At 39.2% G+C, this 19,070-nt stretch overlaps 1 protein-coding gene across 24 annotated transcripts in view; it reads right to left on the reverse strand.

The window, feature by feature from the left end:
• The window catches only part of LOC108274794 (uncharacterized), a 588,939-nt gene that overhangs the window by 82,628 nt on the left and 487,241 nt on the right, over window positions 1-19,070 (reverse strand). The gene's annotated exons all lie outside the window — the stretch shown is intronic.

The raw sequence follows: 19,070 nt of genomic DNA on the forward strand, positions 1-19,070 counted from the left end.
GGAAGTAACTTTTAAAAAAAATGTTTTAATAATGTTACAAAAGATATATCTAAAATGTACACACACACACACACACACACACACACACACACACACACACACACACACACACACACAGGTTGTTGTGAAGAAATGTTTACCTGTGATTAAAATGTACTTTACCTTTGTATACAGATTTGAAGAATGTAATATCAGTGAGAGAGAATCAGCACTGCAATCCTGGAATCAGACATTAAATAGTTTAATATAAAGGTTTGTGATGTAAATAAAGTGTTAAAGTATTGATGTGATTTATCTTCACTGTATGTTAGAGGTGTAGACTACAGTAATACAGGAGTGTAGCACATGTACAGTATCATTTTGCTGCCACCTACTGGATGGAGTGAATTTATTCAGTGTGTAAAGGGTTAAAGAATATAAAAGACATTGTCTATTTAATTAGAGAGGAGATTATCATAGATGATGTACTAACACTGATAGTATACACGTTAAGACATGTGAAAGGATCTTTTGAGAAATTAAAATAGGTTAATTTTGTTTATGAGCAGGATTTTAATCTCAGATCCAGACTGTATTGTAAAATTACTTCTTCACAGTTAAGAAGCATGTAGGTAAGGGATCTACTGTTTCAGCAGGGTTATTTAAGGGTGTGGTGTTTATGGAAGAATTTTGTTGATATTTATACATGTTCATATTGAATCGCAGAAATGTGGATTATTTCAAGCATCAGTGACAGAGGAATACAGAAATCTAACTTGTGTTGATATAAAGTTAAACAAACAAACAAACAAATAAATAAACAAACAAAACAATGTTTTAGTACCCTTTAGTTTTGCTCCTGTTGTCCTGACCAATGAAAAAGCAGCACTACAGCCTGCCCCGCTCTGATTGGATGACAGTCTCAGTACACTGTGAGAAAAAAGGTAGGAAGAAAACTTATTTCGGTGTTTAATCCGAATTCTATCCTTCAGTGGAGATGTGTCAGAGCCCCTTGTGTGATTCAGGTGATACCTCACAGAAGAATTATTTCTTATTCGGATTCTGGTTGTTTATTTTTACTCTCTCCTAAAACACGGTACACTGTGTCTCCATTCACCACAGAAACATCACTTCACTGAGGGACAGCAGCGCGCGAGGACCGCTCGAGCCCTGAACCTCTGCGTTACTAGGCAACACGCGCGCCCGCGAAACTCAGAGAGAGAGAGAGAGAGAGAGAGAGACTTGACTTTTTAACGCATTTAGTACATCAGTTTTGGTATATTTACGTATTTAAATTTTTATTTATTTATTTATTTTAAAAGAAGAGCCCCATGGACCCCCCCCCCCCATCTGTAGCAAAACACACCCCCATCAAGCAAACACACTCTGTGTCTACGAAGCCACGCTGTAGTAGCACATGCAGGACGAGGCATGTCATTGTCCTGCTAAAATAACCATGGACTTCCTGGGAAAAGACGTTGCCTTGATGGCAGCATATGTCTCTCTAAAATCCGAATATACACCTCCGCATCAATGGTTCCTTCACACATTTGCAAGTCACCCATGTCTTGGGCACTGATGCACCCCATACCATCACAGATGCTGGTTTTTACACCTTCCGCTTATAACAGTCTGGTTGGTCTTTTTCTTTGGCACAGAGAATTCGGGGTCAGTTTTTCACAAAAACAATCTTAAACATCTTCTCATCTGACCACAGCACACGTTTCCACTGCCTTTCAGTCCATCTGAGATGAGCTCTGGCCCAGAGAACTCGGCGGCATTTCTGCCTAGAGTTGATGTGTGGCTTCCTTCTTGCATAATAGAGTTGCATTTGTGTGACGGTACCATTGATGTGGAGGTGTATATTGGGATTTTAGAGAGACAAAGATTCAGTACATCTCTTCATAAAAGGGGTTTAGACCTCTTTAATTTTCTTTGCCACATTCAAGGGTTTAAGCCCATCTTCTTGCTGCCTTTTGGTTCTGCACATACACCCTGAATAGTACCGAATTTGTTTCCAACACTGTTGAGTAGGTACATTTACATACCTTGAAATGTGCTTATGTCATCTACTCAGCAGCCTGTAAACATGTTTAACAACAACAGAACAATTACTCTGGATGGAGGACGTGCCACAGATGTAGGGCTGGAGTCAAACAGAACAAATATGGAAGTTCAAATTCTTTCTCCTTTTAATCATTATGGCTAATAAAATAGTGCTTTGTTAAGATTATAGTCATTCCAGTAAGAAATGGGTGAAAACAAACATTAAACCTGACACAGTGCCGGAGTGGAGGTGGGTGTGAACCCTTGGGCTCTGCAAAGAAACTGAAATGGGTCTAAACCCAAGAGACATGCTGTCAACCTTTTGTAATGGAGCTTTTGTTTACAAAGGTGTGGGTTATTTCCTATGGAGGGTTTATGGTCATTAACACCACCAGCTGATATAGAAGTGTTTTGGGTGTTGTTTTTCTGCTAATGAACACTGTCTTGATGTGTGTCTGTGAGATCTGAGGTCATATGCATAATCAGTCTGTAGATACACTTTCCATTACCCATCACCCTGCCTGTTAGGCCTCTTCACCTCTTATACTAGTACAGGTTTGTAGAAGGACCTGAAGCAATCAGTTCATGTGAGGAAACCCACTAACTTCCCAGAGTTGAAGATGTTATGTACTGAGGAACGGGATAAAATTCCTCCAAGCTGATGTGCAGGACTGATCAACACTTACCCCAAACGTTTATCTGCAGTTATTACTGCACAAGGAGCTCACACCGCATACTGAAAGCAAAGGTGCACATACTTTTGCCACTCACAGATATGTAATATTGAATCATTTTCCTTAATAAAAAATTGACCAAGTATAATATTTTTGCCTTGTTTTTTTTAAATTGGGTTCTTTTTGTCTACTTTTAGGGCTTGTGTGAAAATCATGATGTTTTAGAAAATTCTAAAGGGTTCACAAACTTTCAAGCACCACTGTAGATAAAAACTCAGCAGAAGCAACAAAACTCGTGGCTTTCACATCTTCAGGTTCTGGTGTGTGCGTGCGTGTGCGTGCCTGTCTTTCGCTCGTGGGTAATGGGAGGCACTGAAAGCACAAACAGACACAAATCATCACGCTTTACCTGCCAGTTTAGCCCGCCTCTTCTACGTCCACAGCTGACGCTCGACCATGTCCCGCAGCCACAATGCATTTAAAAAATATTATTAAAAAACACTATTTTAGCAACTTCTTTACCAGCAAGGCATCAGAAGTCCTGAAGGTCTCTTTTATCAAAGTGTGCATAAAACAAGTTCAAAATTTGTGTGTAAGTGCCACCATTACTCAAGAAAATTGGTGTTTATCACACAACTGTACACAATGACCGTTAAGTCTCACTTAAAATCTCACTCACTGAATGTGTGAGAAGTCTCACACATTCTAAATTGATGTGCTTGTTCACAGCCTGTCTCATTTGCATAAAGAAAGCCCAGAACTTGCCTTATACGGTAAATAACTTTAAAAAGCCAGGTCATTGGCTCTTGGCGCTGCATGTTGTGGAGAACATGGAGCATGTGTAAAAATCTAAAGTTGAACTTCAATGAAATAGAGGGACTGTTACATGAAGCAAAACAAAAATAATTTATTTGGCACTTTTACGAGAGGTTTGTGTAATAAATACATTTTTCAAAGATTTATGAGTACATGTGTGTATTCTACTGCCCCAATTACATTTAGAAACTCTGCGGTGGGGTGAAAATTCATCAATTGTTTTCTGCTGCCAGTTTTGGAAATGTAACGTATTGCAGTGTGATTGATATGAATGAAGGTTAGACGTGTCACTGAAATGTACTCATAGCTAAAAGCACTAGAATAGAGATCAACTAAAATGGCACTGGACGAATGAAATGGACTGATATTCCACTCACTTTCAACATAGAGTTTCCAATGGTGCTAAAAACATGTTCCTCCCTATGTAAAGCTGCACGAGCCAAATCTTCAAACAAGGCATAATCCTAATCCTTCTTAAAATTTTCCTTTTATATGATTTTACATTTTATCTGTCACCTGTCTGCATCTTCCTGTGAGCAGTGAAATCAGTAATTACTCTTTCAGTAACTAGAGAACACCAAGAACAGTGTGTGTTATGTTGGGGGGGAGGGGGGATGTATGTTAGGGGAAGCTGCTGAATGCTTGCAGTATGTAACCACAGCCCTGCTAATCAGTCTGATGGTGGGGGGCTGCGGAAAATCAGAGGATACAGAAGAAAAAAATTGATCGTTGTTCATTAAACCACGTTAGCAGTGTTTAGTCACAGGCCCAGAAGTCTGATCGTATAATGTTGAGGAAAATCAATCCTTCCAGCCTAAGTCAAAAAACTTCAGAGACAGAGGGCTTGTAGATGTCAAAAAGTAACTTAACTTTATTGAAACAATGAAGTGAGACAGTCTGCAGCGGATCTGAATTATACATACACAAACATGTCTTTATATACCTCTCTGAAGCAGTAAAATTATCCCTGGGTGGGGCATTCACCTTTTCTTTCTAGAACAGACCAATCTCCATCGCTTTAACTAATTATTCTCACCCATATGATACCTTATATTTGTAGCGCATGCGTATGTTCTTTAAAAGTTTGACCAGACCTGGGTTTTTAACTGTGTCACATAATTCACCCTATAGCCTCATCTTGTTCTTTCCTCCTGGAATTCTTATCTCTTCTTTTGACACTGATGTGCAAGCTTAGGGGGCTTTGTTTGGAAACCCAGTTCTGGAATGTGCATAATTGCTTTTTTATTGCCACAAAGTGAAGCTGCTTCAGACAAACACACGGTTCTTAATTTACTGCCACAGAGTGAAGCTGCTTTACACAAACGCAAAGCACTTAATGTTCACATTTCGAATACAACGTGTTAGAAGTGTTTTATAGTTTTAGATTATGCTTGCTGTGCAGAGGTACGGATTGACATAGAAAAGAATTAGGCCTACTCTTTAGTAAGACACAGAATTCTTCTAACTCAATACACACTTATAACTTGATCAACAAGTGTACTATGAGTTTATATAATGCTTCCCACAAGTAATTCTTAACTGTTGGGTATACATTGTGTATACATACCAGATTATACCTGATGAACATATCCAAACATTAGTAAACTTTGTAGATACACACATTGATTACACTTTATACCCTATACTAACTAGCTAACCTACGAAACAATCCTGAGGTACAAAAAATAAAAATAAAAAATAATTTCATACAATATGTATATTTTCATACAATCACCCTTCATTTTCTGAATTAATTGTGGATCTTCCAGTAAGTTGATGTGGAGTTAGCCAGCTAACACACGCTAGGCTAGTGTGACAGGGTTTGCTAGTCAGCTAACATCAAGGTATTTTTTGGGAAAGTAACTATTTCTTCCCTGTAATTAATCCATATTAATTTAATAAAATACTGTAGTAACCTCAGGGCTAAAGCCACTACATCTTATTGTTAGGAAGTTATTTACCTTCTTTATTCTACACTTCCTTGATATATTTTTTCCTGCCCACTTTAAAATGCTACTCATTGCAGAATGGTGCCGGTAGGTGGCGATATTTACTGACTGGAAGAAGAAAGTCCATCCATCCATCCATCTTCTACCGCTTACTCCTTTTCACGGTCACGGGGAACCTGGATCCTATCCCAGAGAGCATCGGGCACAAGGCGGGGTACACCCTGGACAGGGTGCCAGTCCATCCATAATGTATTTTACCCAGTTGTTGGTTACTTCCTGTTCAGGACATGTGGTTTTAGTATCATTGTGGTTTCAGTGTTTGATCAAAACAGGGCCTCAGAACCACAGTAACGTGTTTTATTCGGTTTCTGAATTCTAGATAAAGGTTTTCAGTATAATGACAGGCCATGCTTCTATTTATAGTTATTTGTAATGTTGTGCAAAGTATGCTGAACAAGTCAGTTCCTGTTCTCACTTAGGTCATAGCAGCTATAAACAGTTGCTCCCTCAGCAGCCTCTATTTTTTCTTTCACTTAAACTTAATGAGACAAAAAAGCAGTTTGTCATGTTACCGGGAAACCACAAACTCCTCTGTCATAATCATCAACATTTCCTCACTGAAACATTGTTATGTTTTTAATCTGTTTATATGGAATGCTAGCCATACCAGTCCCTGTGAATGAGCCGTTACTATAGAAACAATAACGTATTAGAATGAGCACTTTAATGTAAACCTGTGATTTGCAGCTGCTCTACTGTCAGTGTAGTGAACAGTCACTTGTTGATGTGCTGGAAGCAGGAAAAATGGGCAAGTGTAAGGATCTGAGCTACTCTGACATGGGCCAAATTGTGATGTCTAGACGACTGGGTCAGTGCATCTCCAAAATGGCAGGTCTTGTGTGGTGTCCCCAGTATGCAGTGGTTAGTACCTACCAAAAGTGGTCTAAGGGAGGACAACTGGAAAGCTTTGGTCCTGGCATTCATGTGGATGTTACATTGACACATACCACCTAAATAATGTTGCCGACCATGTACACTACTTCATGTCAAAAGCTAATGGCAGTGGCCTCTTTCAGCAGGATAATGCACCCTGCTACACGGCACGGTTTAAGGAATGGTTTGAGGAACAAAGAGTTCAAGGTGTTGACTTGGCCTCCAAATTCCCCAGATCTCAATCCGATCCAGCATCTGTGGAATGTGCTGGAGAAACAAGTCTGATCCATGGAGGCACATTCAGAGGTCTTGTTGAGTCAATGCCTTGTTCAGTCAGAGCTCTTTTAGCAGCACAAGGGAGACCTACACAATATTAGGCAGGCAGTTTTAAATGTTATGGGTGACTGGTGTATATTAGAAGTCAGTCAGTGTTTAAGTTTCAACTCTCAGACATTCAGATCTTCCAGTGAATTCTGCATTAATTTTATTAATTAGAAATATAAATTTAGATTGTCATTATCACCACATGACCAGGTTTATTTCAAGTTCAAATTGTTTTATTATCTTTTATACCATATACAGCTGTTACAGTTCACAGTGAAACGAAACAACGTTCCTCCAGGACCATGGTGCTACATAAAACAACACACTAATCACATGAGTCGACACAGAACTAAATAAGATCTACAGATCTATGATCTATGATGATCACACATTTTACACTGAGAATGAAAGTCTTATCCAATTTTAAATGTTTTAATTTCGTCCTTTCAATGTGCCATATAATCAATTTCATTTAAGAATGTTTATATCACAGCCATGTTGATTTCTGGCTTGTGATTGGTCAGGTGTTGATTAATTTTCTCTAATAGCAGCTCTGACAGTAGTGCAACTGAAAATCACAGGTTTATATTAACCCCATTTCCAGAAAAGTTGGGATTTTTTCTAAAATGCAATAAAAACTAAAATCTGTAATTTGTCAAGTCTCTTGAAACTAACTAACTGACAAAAGTACAAAGAAAATGTATTAAATGTTTTTACTGACCAACTTAACTGTATTTTGTAAATACAGACAAATTTGATGCCTTCAACATACTCAAAAAAAGTTGGGACAGAGGCAAAATAAGACTGAAAAGTTTATAGAATATTCAAGTAACACCATTTTGGAGGCTCAGGTTAATTGGTAACAGGGGAGGGGGTCAGGATTGGGCATAAAAGGATTGGGCTTCCACCAAAAGCTCAGTCTTTGCATGCAAGGATGGGTCGTGGCTCACCACTTTGTGCCAAACTTTGTGAAAGAATTGCCAGTCAGTTGAAAAACAACATTGCTCAATGCAAGATTGCAAAGAATTTAAGTCTTTCACCATGTACAGTACATAATATTGTGAAGAGATTCAGGGAATCCAGAGAAATCTCATTGTGTAAAGGTCAAGGCTGGAAACCACTGCTGAATGTGTGTGACCTTCGAGCCCTCAGGCAGCGCTGCCTGAGAAATCGTTGTGCTACTCTGATAAATATAACCACATGGGCTCTTCAGAAAACCGTTGTCACTTAACACAGTCCGCTACTGCATCCAGAAATTCAGTCCGAAGCTCTATTACGCAAGAAGGAAGCCAGACATCAACTCTATACAGAAACACAGCTGAGTTCTCTGGGCCAGAGCTCATCTCAGATGGACTGAAAGGCAGTGGAAACATGCGCTGTGATCAGATGAGCCCACGTTTCAGCCAACCAGACTGTTATAAGCGAAAGGTGTAAAGTCAGCATCTGTGATGGTATGGGGTGTATCAGTGCCCAAGACATGGGTGACTTGCATATGTGTGAAGGAACCATTGACACGGAGGCGTATACAGTGATTTTATAGAAACATATGCTGCCATCATGGCACCGTCTTTTCCCAGGAAGTTCATGGTTATTTCAGCAGGACAATGACAGGCTTTGTTCTGCATGTGCTACAACAGCGTGACTTCGTAAACACAGAGTGCGTGTGCTTGACGAGCCTTCCAGCAGTCCAGATCTGTCTCCTATGGTGCATCATGAAGAGGAAAATCAGACAATGGCGTCTAAGGACTGTTGAGCAGCTGAAGTCTCGTCAAGCAAGAATTCCACTTGAAAAAATTATCCTCAGTTCCCAAACGATTAGAAAGTGTCATTAAAAGGAAGGGTGATGTAACACAGTGGTAAACATGCCTCTGTCCCAACTTTTTTGAGTGTGTTGAAGGCATCAAATTCTACATTTGTTAATATTTACAAAATACAATGAAGTTGGTCAGTGAAAACATTGAATACCTTTTCTTTGAACTTTTGTGAGTTAATTTAAGTTTCAAGAGACTTGACAAATCACAGATTTTTGTTTTTATTGCATTATTTATTGCAACTTTTATGGAAATGGGGTTAGTAACAGCTATTGTTTATGAATGTGGGGGTCATTTTCATGTGCAGCATTTGTGGTTATTAACATCAGCAGACACAGAAGTGTGTTATGGTTTTTCCCCCCAGTGAGAATCAAGAGAAGTGTGGTCAAACACAGTCTGAAAAATACTCTTTCCATTACACTGTCAGTTAGGCCTCGTCACACCTTACACTAGTGCAGGTTTCAGTAGTTATTTTAATGATGGAAGGTTTTATTTCAGATGCTTAATTGTGCTGATTATTTGTTCATAGGAATAAATACTACACAACTGTTTGTTAACAGGATGTATTGCATTAGGAATGTTTGAGAGAGAGATAGGCCACCCTTGCTAAATTGGATTTTTAAAAAATAAATAAATAAACAAATAAATAAATCAATAAATATATTCCAACCCAACCACTGCAGCAAGCAATTTAATTATCAGTTTTTATTTTTTGCAGTTGTTAATGAACAGTTAGTTTATACATGATGAAAAAAAAAGTTCAAACATTTGCAGCATGATATGTAAAAACCTTTATATATTACCTATTAATTTATATAATTAGTGTGATATTTAAAATCCAAAATACATGTAAAAGAAATAGATTACTTTTGTATGAAAATGCATTCTAATTTCACATACACTTGAGCCTTTAGCCTTAGTCTTTCCCCTTTCACCTCGTTTGTAGAGGACACCGACTTTAAGCATGAGAACGAGCAGATAGAAATGAGAGGCATCCAGCACTGCACAGTCCCTGATGCCCTTCACCACACCTGAAACATAAAACCACAGTGAGTCATGAATGCAGAACAGGAAAAGAGTGAACTGTGCAGGTTGTGGCTGGAAACTGCCTTTTCTCAATAAACCCAAAGCACAATGTCTGGATCTAAAAATAAATAAATAATTAAACCCTTTAATGAAGTACAGGCAGCAGAGCTTCACTAGAGCTATCATGGCTGCAAAATTTCACACTCTAGAATACAATGATCACATTACAGAATTTTCCATTTCTTATGAAAAGAGGAAAAGCAAAACTTTATATAGACTGAAATCCTGGAATATGAATCCACATGGACTGCATTTATTAAAACACCACCATTTTAAAACAGTATCATGTAATCGACTCCACAAGACCAGACTATGATGTTACAACCCAGTCTAGGTTGATCTCACAGTTCAAAGGGAAATACCTCTACATAATGGAAGCCAGGAATGACAGACACAAACAGTTTTCAATGAAGGTGTGGTACAGTGTACAAATCAACAAGTACATATATACACAACTGTACATACAACACACCAGGCATAACTTCAGGGTGGGCCAAGGCCAAAATTATAAACAAAAGAGTTCTTGGTTTAGAGAGCTGGTTTACCTAAAATAAAAACAACAAAAATACAAATGTACTTCCCAGCTCCCTAATCCAAAAACAGAGACAAAAAGGACCCCACTCCCAACAGAAATGGCAGCCACACCCCTACTGCTGGTAAACCAAGTGAAAAATATATATAGTGGTAAATATATACACTTAAACAGGTACAGGGATAATCAAACTCACAGTCAGAACCAGAACAGCAGTCAGAACAAGAATACTATAGCCATAAGAGCAAGCAACACAAACCAAACACAATCTCCTAACATCACATCACAGGTCACCACCTCCAACATCCTCCTCTCGCTCTGCACCTCTTCCTCTTTAAATATGGTCACCTTTTAGTGCGTCAGGTTTGATATTTGTTTTCACTGATTTCTTACTGGAATGACTATATTGAAGCTAAACACTCATATCTTGATTGGTTAGTTGCTTGTTATGTAGTAGGCAGGTATGTAGGAAGGTATGTACAGTACATTAATGGTCCCTCAGGGAAAGTGCTTTGTCATTTTGGATTTTACAGGCTTCTCCTTTCACATACAGGCTTGGGACTGGTATAGGCATTCTTTCTCAAAAAAGCTTTTATTAGCCATAATGATTAAAAGGAGAAAGAATTTGAACTTCCATATTTGTTCTGTTTGACTCCAGCCCTACATCTGTGGCACGTCCTCAATCCAGAGTAATTGTTCTGTTGTTAAACATGTTTACAGGCTGCTGAGTAGGTGACATAAGCACACTTCAAGGTATGTAGATATACCTACCTACTCACCCATGTTGGAAACAAATTCGGTACTATTCAGAGTGTATGTGCAGAACCAAAAGGCAGCAAGAAGGTGGGCTTAAACCCTTGAATGTGACAAAGAAAATTAAAGAGGTCTAAACCCCTTTTATGAAGAGATGTACTGAATCTCTGGGTTGGCATATATATATTTATTTATTTTAAAAATCCAATTTAGCAAGGGTGGCCTATCCCGCTCTCTCTCAAACAACCCTAACGCAATACATCCTGTTAAGAAACATAGTTGTATATTATTTATTCCTAGAAATACAAATAATCAGCCCAATTCAGCATCTGAAATAAAACCTACTATTCTGTCTGGCAGATTACTTCCATTATTAAAATAACTATTGAACCCTGCACTAGTGTAAGGTGTGACGAGGCCTAACTGACAGTGTAACGGAAAGAGTATCTTTCAGACTGTGTTTGACCACACTTCTCTTGATTCTCACTGGGGGGAAAAACCATAACACACTTCTGTGTCTGCTGATGTTAATAACCACAAATGCTGCACATGAAAATGACCCCCACATTCATAAACAATAGCTGTTACTAACCCCATTTCCATAAAAGTTGCAATAAATAATGCAATAAAAACAAAAATCTGTGATTTGTCAAGTCTCTTGAAACTTAAATTAACTCACAAAAGTACAAAGAAAAGGTATTTAATGTTTTCACTGACCAACTTCATTGACCTTTTGGTTCTGCACATACACCTGAATAGTACCGAATTTGTTTCCAACACTGTTGAGTAGGTACATCTACATACCTTGAAATGTGCTTATGTCACCTACTCAGCAGCCTGTAAACACGTTTAACAACAACAGAACAATTACTCTGGATGGAGGACGTGCCACAGATGTAGGGCTGGAGTCAAACAGAACAAATATGGAAGTTCAAATTCTTTCTCCTTTTAATCATTATGGCTAATAAAAGCTTTTTTTGAGAAAGAATGCCTATACCAGTCCCAAGCTGCATGTGAAAGGAGGAGCCTGTAAAATCCAAACTGACAAAGCACTTTCCCTGAGGGACCATTAATGTACTGTACATACCTTCCTACATACCTGCCTACTACATAACAGACAACTAACCAATCAAGATATGAGTGTTTAGCTTCAATTATAGTCATTCCAGTAAGAAATCGGTGAAAACAAACATCAAACCTGACACAGTGCTGGAGTGGAGGTGGGTGTGAACCCTTGGGCTCTGCAAAGAAACTGAACTGGGTCTAAACCCAAGAGATGTACTCTGAAACTTTTGTAATGGAGCTTTTGTTTACAAAGGTGTGGGTTATTTCCTATGGAGAGTTTATGCTCATTAACACCACCAGCTGATATAGAAGTGTTTTGGGTGTTGTTTTTCTGCTAATGAACACTGTCTTGATGTGTGTCTGTGAGATCTGTGGTCATATGCATAATCAGTCTGTAGATACACTTTCCATTACCCATCACCCTGCCTGTTAGGCCTCTTCACCTCTTATACGAGTGCAGGTTTGTAGAAGGACCTGAAGCAATCAGTTCATGTGAGGAAACCCACTAATTTCATAGAGTTGAAGATGTTCTGTACTGAGGAACGGGATAAAATTCCTCCAAGCTGATGTGCAGAACTGATTAACACTTACCCCAAAGATTTATCTGCAGTTATTACTGCACAAGGAGCTCACACCACATACTGAAAGGAAAGGTTAATATACTTTTGCCATTCACAGATATCATTTGTGTGTTGATTGTGATGTATGTTTTGGATCATTGTCCTGCTGGAAGATCCAACCACGGCCCATTTGAATCTTTCTGCCAGAGACAGTCAGGTTTTCATTTAATATCTGTTGATATTTGATAGAGTCCATGATGCCATGTATCCTAACAAAATGTCCAGGTCCTCTGGCAGAAAAACAGCCCAAAACATTAAAGATCCTCCTCCATATTTAACCGTGGACATGAGGTACTTTTCCATACGGCTACCTCTCTGTGTGACCAAAACCACCTCTGTGTTTATTACCAAAAAGCCCTATTCTGGTTTCATCTGACCGTAGAACCCGATCCCATTTGAAGTTCCAGTAGTGTCTGCACACTGAAGACGCTCGAGTTTGTTTTTGGATGAGAGCTGAGGCTGTTTTCTTTATTGTATTAATTTAAGATATTAAACAGCGTTCTGGGTCTGTTTGAATTCTAACATACAACCTGATCTGACAAACAATTCTGAAAAAGTTGGGACAGTATAGAAAATGCTAATAAAAACAAAGAGGAGTGATTGTAAATGTACTTTGACTTGTATTTTAAACAACAAAAAAAAACATATAAAGACAAAACTTTTGAAGTTTTACCTAATCAACTGCATAGTTTATTGAAGGTAAATGTTTATTTTGAAATTGATGCATGCAGCACGTTCCAAAAAAGTTGGGACAGGGGCAATTTAGGACTAATAGTGATGTGACAAGCTGAAATAAGAAGGTGATGTGAAACAGGTGAGGCAATCGTCTAATCATAGTACAGATGCAATCAAAGTCTGCCTGCATGGTGGACCACCAAAACTGATTACATAATATTTGGAGGGTGGCAGTGATTCTGGGATGGCCAGATTCCAGATGTCATAATTCTATTCGGTAAGTAGGTAAGTAGGTGCAGGGGAAGAGATTGGGAGGAGTGCCATGAAACTGGGAGAGTATGGCTCCGATGCTGGTATTTGAAGCATTTACTTTGACAATGAATGGCTTATCCGGGTCAGGATGGTGGAGGATGGGTGCAAATCCTAGGAAACATTGGAGCTCCTTTATAGTAGTGGGCCACTGTAGCACTGCCTTTACCTTACTGTCCTCCATTGTCACACACTCAGAACTGATCATATAGCCTAGAAATTATATTGCCTTTTGATGGAACTCACAATTCTCATCCTTGGCATAGAGTTGGTGAGATTTGAGACGTTGCAGGAACGCACTTTTGGATATGGATATGATCTCCAAAGGTATTGGAATAGATGAGGATATCATTGACGTATATGATCACGAACTGATTTAGTCTGTTGCGGAAGGTATCACTGATGAAGGCTTGGAATACTGAGGGCCTATTGGCCAGTCCGGACAGCATGATGAGGTATTCATAGAACACCGTTGGTGTTTATAAAAATGTCAGGAAATAAACACGAGGGAGACCAAGTATGATTAACATGTAAGTTTATTGAGGTTCACAAAATAAGTATGAACAGCATGTAATTTTATTGAAAATTCACGGGACTGGTGGGGGTATAATCCTGAGGGGAGCGGTAGGGAGAAAACGGGTGATAAAAGGGGGGTCCTGGGAACGTGGGATAGCCGACCGAGGTGTAATGAGGAGTACTCGGGACTGGCAGGTGAGAAGAGGGAAGAATGGTCAGATCTCAGATCAGAGAAGGTGACATCATCCTCAGACTGAAAGCTGGAGGGAGGGTCAGGCAGAGGGTCTGTCTGTGTAGAGGCGTCAATACACACATTCGCGGGGTGGATTCTATATCTGGGGGGGGAGCGACCCCGCATTTCCATTTCCAGAGGGGATGCTGCGAAGGACGTCAAGTAGCACCATGATGTCAGCAGTGAGATGCGCGAGCTGATAGTGAGTGTTCAGATGCAAATCCAGCCCTCCAGTAAAGGAGAGAAGGAAAAATGACGACGGGCATCTAGACACACAGAAGCGGTATTAGGCGGATATTGACGAATTGGATTCACACTGTAAGATCTTTAAGAGTAACACACTATGGTTTATTGGTCACAGAGAAATATAAGAGCTGAGGAGTGCAGGCTGAGAAACACACACACTCTCGTACAGTCAAGGGCAGGCATGCAGACATACACACACACACACACACACACACACACACACACACACGCACACACACACAGAGGCCTGTGCTGCCAGAAGGAAAGCAGAACATTATAACTTTATAAGAATAATAAAAGAAGTATTAAGATATTATAAGGATAATATAATTATATTATGAAGTATGGAGTACAGTAAACCACTTGCAAGCAGTATAACCATATATGAAACAGAAATGTAGAGCAAATAAATTATAAACCAGAAATACAGAAAATTGTGAAAGAAACGTACTCATAATATACTTGGAGGTGGGGAAGAGTCTTGACTCACGGGAAGAAGTCAGGAGTAATACAGACGAAGGCTATATTACTCCTGAAAACCAAGAGGGGCCATTTATAAAGGTAGTTGAGTCACGTTGCACCTGCGAGATAACTGTGAGACCAAGGTCTCTCCGAAATGTGTTGTCTCGTACCTCTTTCAAACCTAATGGTGTTCGGTAAAGGCTCTTTCCAAAACATACTGGTAATTTTGATAAACTCTTTCTAAAACAGAATGGTATTCTTTGTGTAGAACACTGTATAAATGAAGGAGCCTCAGCTCCAGGTGTCAGATCACTTCTGAGAATTCTCATCGGTGTGGATCTCGTGTGGTGGAACGGAACCAATAAATCTGGAACCTTGCTTCTTCTCACTCACGGCTGGGGTCTTATTTTTCTATCTCCAACTGTGTTTGCAGATGTGAGTATTTGCTTCTATGTTGAATTTTTAAGTGCCTTCAGGTAATAGGCTAAATTTGAGCCAGCACCGTCTTCCACTCATATCCCTCACGAATCCGAATAAGGTTGTAAGTGCTGTTCAGGTCAAGTTTTGTGTAACACCAGGCCCTCCACAGTTGTTCCAGGGCTGCTGGCACGAGAGGTAGGGGGTAAGGAAACTTGACCATGACTTCATTAAGACCATGATAATAAATACATGGGCGGAGCCCTCCATCTTTCTTGTTTACAAAGAAGAATCCAGTTGATGCTGGTGAGGTAGAAGGTCTGATGAAGCCTTTGGAAAGCTCCTCTGTGATGTAAGCATTCATGGCTTCAGACTCCAGTTGAGATAGAGGAAATATTCTGCCTAGTGGAGGCATGGCACCTGGAAGCAACTCTATGGTGTAATCACTGGGATGATGCGAGACTTTTGTTTTGCTGAAGGCTTAACTTAGGTCTGAGTACTCTGGAGGCTGGTAGGGAACTATAGGAGTCTCTACTTGCACTGCGGCAGCATGGAGGATCTTCGGAGATACGGATTTAAGGCAGTTGGAGATGCAGAACTTGTCCCACTGAGTAATTTGACCCTCCTTCCAGGAAACCTGGGGGATATGTCTCTGCAATACAAGCAAAGATGTTGTCTCATGCAACGGTTTCAGAGTAACCTCTACCCACCTGGTTTGAGCAGCGAACATGCGAAAAGCAAGCGGATAATCCATGGCGGTCTCTCTCCCATGCTGGAGAGAAAGAAGCTTGTCACCGGCCTCTCACGAACACCTCGCAGAATTGTTGAACAAAGTCACTGAATGAGGAAAAGGTCGAGTGATCATTATTCCATACCGCGGTTGCCCAATCCAAGGGTCTTCCGGTGAGCAGTGAGCAGACAAAGGAGATGCGGCTTTCCTCAGTGGGATGTAAGGTGGGTTGTTGATTCACAAATTGAGCATTGTGGTAAAAAACCCCTTTACATTTGGCTGGTGATCCATCAAATTTCTCCAGAAAAGTGAAACGTGGACTAGCGGTTATGGTGTTAGCAGGAGTGGAATGGTTCACGGGGCAAGATGGCGGAGCTGCTGGAACTGTGTTGCATAACCTTTACTAGTTCCTCTGATAGCGATGTCAGCCGCTCCAGTTGCTGCTGGTGCACTACGAACACTTTCGCTTCAGCTGAGACCTCGGTCGATAAATGTACGATAGCCGCTGGATCAGGATCGGGTGAAGTCAAAAGTCTTTTGTAATGAAGGGTCAACGGAGTGGAGATCCATGTGCAGCTTTATTAAATGAAGAAATATAAATAGACATAATGTCAGGCAGAGGTCAATGTTGTAGGCAGAGCAGAGACGTGGTAGTTAAACAGGCAGACGGTCAGGGCAGGCAGCGAAGGTTAAAAAAGTGTAAACAATCCAAGTTCATACACAATACAATACAAGGTCAATATAAGTTCATGCATCTTGTTGTGAGCAGTGAAATCAGTAAATACTCTTTCAGATGTGCTGATATAATGGACAATATGTGGAATGGAAGCTCCTCATAATCAGTTTATCCGCTATTACACTTTTTACCACTAGTGATTCCTGCATAAGCATGGTCAGGAGTGTGCAGAAATATATGCACATAGGACATGTTGTGGAGCATGACCTGCTTGTGATCCTAGATCAAGAGTGCACTACTAAGCCCGGACGTGTTCAGGCAGTCAGTACAGATCCAGTTTTATAGTTCTAGATAAAATCCTTGCATTATGGCATAATGAATAATCATGAAATTTGAACTTTATTTTACAGAAATGTTGAGGGCAAAAGCACACACTGTACAAGACTGTTATCTCTTTGTCAGAGTAAATGAAGAATTGACCCAGTTGCCAGAGAATCATTTTCACATTTTCACAAAACACGTCATTTACACCCTTCCACTAATATCTGTATTCACATGACTGTTCTATCACACCTCATGCATGAGTAAGGGAAAAGGTCAATTAAAAATTAACTTTATATAGTTATACAAAGTGACAAACTGCTGAAATAACTCATGAGGCTGGGTGTGTAAGTGCTTTCTATGAATAATCAGAGTAGTGATGTTAGCTTCTTGGAAATTTGATCAGAACAGGATGTATGGGCTTGTGCCTTCAGCTAAACCGCAACATAAGGCATGAAGACAGAAGCATTTTGACTTCCCTAATTCAGTGGAGGATCTGTGTGAGAATCGCTGTAAATAAATGTCAACTGTGAATAAATAGAATAACTTCACTACAATTTATGCCTCAGAAAAAAGATTGAAGAAATGATTATAATAAATATTTACTGTTTATGCTTGAAAAAATTATTGTTTATTTGTTCTGTGTAACAGAATTCATGTAAATCATTAAATTTATTAAACAGTTGAGGCACATAAAGATCAGTTATCATGATGGCAGTCTGAGAACACGCCCACTTGTGTGGTATTTCCTGTTCAGGCCATGTGGTTATCAACACAACCCACAGATCAAAAGTAGAAGAAGAATAGCTTTGCTGGTAAAATTGCCTTGTTTAGTACCAGAGAAATGTTTTGTTCTTTTTTTGTATTTCAGAATAAGATTTCAGACTAAAACATTTCTAAGACTCCAAGAAATGTATAGTTTGAGTTGAAGTTTAAATCTGTACAATCTGTTAATACTGACTGATTTATATGAACATGAAGATATGAAAACAGTTCACACAGAATTATACACTCGAGGTACGTACAGAAAAATGAGAGGCATTTTGTTGTACATCAGAGTGTTGTATTATGTCAGTTTGGATGCAGCCCCGAGTTCTCTATGAATGTGTATTACTTTGGCTTTTGCAGCTGTTCACAAAACTTGCATCCTGCACGTTAAATTGAACAGCAGCTTTATACCACATAACATTTACCCCTACACTGATATACACTGAGGAGGTGAAAGACATTTCTCTTTGTTTCAGGACACTTCTTGTATACGTGTAGCTCTTAGTGATATTTATTTTAGTTTAGATGTAGTACATTACACATTCATACCAGTTCATGTTGACCTTGAGGACAATTCTATAAACATCTTGCACATTTAATAAAGGTCTTTTTGATCGAGTTGGGCTAGTGTATATCTGAATTTAATTTCTAGAATCAATAATGATGGACTAGAGATTCATATTTTAGTCATTTCAGTTTATTTGTGCATTTTTACATATACATTAACATCAAGTGCTCAAGATGGGCATTACATCACTCATTAATTAACTTTGGAGTATTCCATGGGTTTGTAACTTGAGCTATTTATCTACTATTTATTAACATAGACAGAGCCATCAGTAACCAGTTACAACATGTTTTTATCTCCATCAGAATCCCAGAAGCTCTGGGTCACTCTTTTTTAATCAGTGAATGAGGCTGGGTTTATTTAGGTCTTATATATACACACAGATTTTTTTAAGATACAGATGATTCTTATAATGTTTATTCATTAACTCCAAATATTTAGTCTAAACAGTTCATTTTAAATAATGCATTGTCAACTAAATAACATATTTAAAACAAATAAAGAAGAGAGCCAGAGGGAACAGCACATTTTATGATGTTGATATTGATATGATGTATGATAA

The sequence above is a fragment of the Ictalurus punctatus genome, chromosome 14, assembly GCF_001660625.3.
Source record: "Ictalurus punctatus breed USDA103 chromosome 14, Coco_2.0, whole genome shotgun sequence".
NCBI lineage: Eukaryota > Metazoa > Chordata > Actinopteri > Siluriformes > Ictaluridae > Ictalurus > Ictalurus punctatus.